Raw genomic sequence first — 3,544 nt, forward strand, 5'->3', positions numbered from 1 at the left:
AGAAACACACAACCCAATTAAAAAAATTGGCAAAAGGTTTCAGCTAACTTTTCACCAAAGAAGATATATGGATGGAAATGAGCGTATGAAATGATGCTTAGCATCATTAGTCATGAGAGAAATGCAAATTGAATCCACTATTCACCAATCATAATGACTGAAATTAAAGGGCTGATCATACCAAGTGCTAACAAGGATGTGAAGAAACAGGAACTCTCATAAACTACCGATGGGAATGTAAAATCTTTGAAAAACAGTTTGAACTTTGAAGAAAGGTCTTAAAAAATTAAATATATGCCATCCACACAACGAAGCCATTTCACTCCTTGGTAGTTATTTGCTCAAGAGAAATGAAAGTACATATCCATACAAAGATGTGTACATGAATTGCTCACAGCATTTTTATTTGTAATAACCAAAGACTGCATCCAACTCAAACGTTGGTTGAATTTCATAAAAAACTGGAATATAAATCAGCAAAAAAGAAAAAAAAAGAAGAAAAAGAAAAGGGAACAGAATGAAGCATTGATGCACACAACACAAATTCCTCTTTCTCTTTCCTTTGTCTCCCTGGAAAGTGCCTTAATACTTGCTAATATTCTACATACCCTAACGGCCAACTTTTTGTAATACTTGTACAATCTGGACCAACCAGGGGTTGGCAGACTTTTTATGTAAAGGGTCTAATAGTCAATATTTCAGGCTTTGCAGGAGACAGTCTCTGTTGCAACTACATACTCAACTCTGACCTTGAAGCACAAAAGCAGCCATGGACAATACATAAACAACGGGTATGGCTGTATTCCAATAAAACTTAATTTACAGAAACAGGCAGTGGCTGGATTTGGCCCGTGGGCTGCAGTTTTCTCACCTTTGGTTCAGATGTTAGAACTGGTGTGGGTCTCTCACCTTTCCCCTATTTGATATGGGGTGTCTGGGTACTATTGGCTATTTGCCCATTGATGCAGGACACAGGGGAAGACATCATTGGACCGCATCCATCTCTGTGGTGCCAAGAAGCTTTGGTTGTTAGAGTCACTGGGGGATTTTCACAATGCCTGGGAGCAGGTTTTCTATCCCACAAGATGTCAAAAGCCCATGAGGAGCGTGGGAGCCCAGGGCCCAGGGCCCTCCCCAAGGGCCTTGAAGACTGCACACAGAAGCTTGTGTGACCTAGGACAGTTAAGGTTTGACCTACTCTCCTTGTAAAATAGTATTATCTACAAGATAATCTACAATCCTCCCCTCCTCCCTGTTGATTACAATTGATCCCTCCCTTCTTCACAAGACCCGGTTCCCGCCTTATGCTCTCATACCCATTGGAATGTCTGAGCCCTTACAATCAGCTTATTCAGCCCCCCTCCCCCAAAGGGCACAGTGTCTTCACGTTGAACTCTGAACTTGCCACCTTTCAGAGCAGCTCCTGAAACCATTTAGAGAAGCTCCTGATTTCAGGGCAACATGACCCACTTCCCACCCTGTAGGTAAGTCCCATAATAAAGGCTCATGTCTCAGAACATGTCTGGTACTTTCTTTAGTCCTTTGGCTACAAAAGCCCTCTTGGGCCGTGACAAGAAGTGAGGTGGATCCAACATGACTGCAGATTCTTTGTCACCCTCCTACCCCCATGGAGTGGTGGGGTTTATTTCTGCTCCCCTTGAATCTGGGCTGACCATGCAACTGCTTCAAATGGTAGGGGGTGATGAAGTGATGCTGCCCCAGTTCTGGGTCTAATCCTTAAGAGGACCCAGACGCTTCTGAGTTTGTACTTTGGTGAGCCCTGGGCTGTTATGTTGGTGGTCTGGTTACCTGTGAAGAGACCATGAAGAGCTGGAGGTCCTGAGACGACTGGGGAGGGGGCCCAGTTGTGTGTCCCTCCCTGACCAGGCAGCAGAGAGTCCAGCCTCAGATATCTGCAGACGCAGCCAATGTGACGTGGAACAGAACCACCGCATGGCCCCAGCCAACCAGGTCATGAAGCGGTGGTTTTAAGCTACTACGTTTACGTAGCCAAAAGCAGGAGGTAAGAACATTGGATGAGACCTCTGTCTCTATGAAAGGGTTGGAGAAGATTAGTTCTTCTCCAAGTCACTTACAGGAGATGCACACAGGCATCCACAAATCAAGAATTTAAGGGTTTCCTGTCCAAATAGGACTGAGCATTATTTTATGAATCAAAATTAAGAGGAATTATTTACTGTATAAGTTCTCAGAGGCTTTAACATGTACATTTAATAAAAAGCATAATGAAACTCCAAGAGTAGGATTAGACCTGCCTTTGAAGGTGTCTTTTTTTTAAGGTGCTCTGATCCCATCCTGAGGAAGGGTTCCCGGAAGTTGTGATGCCTAAACAGTGCCCTCACCTAGAAATAAAGTCTGGGAGCCGCTGGACAAGGTGGCTTCTCAGCTCCAAAATGTCGTTGTCTAGACTCCACTGGGAACTGGTTTCTCTTCGCACAGTTGGATTTCTAAGACAAAAAGGAGAACACACACTTGAAGTTCCTACAGGCCCCTCAGACTCCCCATACAGACTCCACATGGTTCTACCCATTACAGTTAAGGGCTTCTGCTTTGAGCCTCCTAAATATTTTCAGCTCCAATCCTAGTTGATGCCTGGAAATGAAAATATGTGTCAGGCAGCCCTTAGTCTGAATGGAAAAAGAAAAACCCAAACCACGACTTAATGAGGTGAGACCTCCGCAAAAGTGTTACACAAACTAACCTTATCTCTTATGTTATCATATTCCAAAACAGTTATCTTCTCTCCAATATTCTGGGCCTCAGTTTGAGAATAGGCCCAATTGCCTTTCCTGAAATGATAAAAATAAAAATGAAACAAATATAACATTATGCAACCTCATCTACCCCCTAGGGATAATACCTTAATTTGCCCTCTTTGGCATTTCTGCACCAAACTTTTTTTTTTTTTTTTTTTTGAAATAGATTCAAAGTTATAGGAACAGTTGCAAAAACAATACTAACCCCATACACAGAATTCCATCATAGCCTGACCCCCCTCCCCTGATAGCTCAATCCACCAGCCTTAACATGCTGTCACATCGCTATTTCTTTGCCTCCCGCCCTATCATCCATCATCTATTGCTCTGTCTTCTGAACATATAAGAGTTAGCTGCACACATCCTTGAACATACACTATAATTCACATATACACTTCCCATGAACAAGAACATTCTTTTATGCAATCCCATTGAGAGCAGCTAAGAAGTACAAGAGATTCAACAATGATACAAAGCTTACATTCTATATTTCCTTTTCCTTATGTCTCAGCTGTGTCCTTTTGAGCCTCCTGTCCTCCATCCTCCAATCCCATCCAGGTTCATCCTTAGTATTCAATTGTCATCTAGTTAGACTGACATTTTTTTTTTTCAGTTGTGGAAACATATATACAGCCTAAATATTCCCATTCCACCCCCTCCCTAGCCTTCCATTAGCGGGATTAATCACATTTAGAATGTTGTAATGCTCTTTCCCACCATCCATTACTAGAAATTTTCCTTCATCTCAAACAGCAACCCTACACTCA

The 3,544-nt window shown here is 42.6% G+C and overlaps 1 long non-coding RNA gene across 1 annotated transcript; it reads right to left on the reverse strand.

Annotated features, from left to right (window-relative positions):
* Nucleotides 1–1,682: 1,682 nt before the first annotated feature.
* Nucleotides 1,683–2,847, reverse strand: LOC119539290. The gene is made up of 3 exons (XR_005217830.1): nt 2,723–2,847; nt 2,364–2,468; nt 1,683–1,809 (listed from the first exon to the last, which is right to left on the reverse strand). It is a non-coding gene; the product is annotated as an uncharacterized LOC119539290 (long non-coding RNA).
* Nucleotides 2,848–3,544: the final 697 nt, after the last annotated feature.

This window comes from Choloepus didactylus, chromosome 7, assembly GCF_015220235.1.
Source record: "Choloepus didactylus isolate mChoDid1 chromosome 7, mChoDid1.pri, whole genome shotgun sequence".
Lineage (NCBI taxonomy): Eukaryota > Metazoa > Chordata > Mammalia > Pilosa > Megalonychidae > Choloepus > Choloepus didactylus.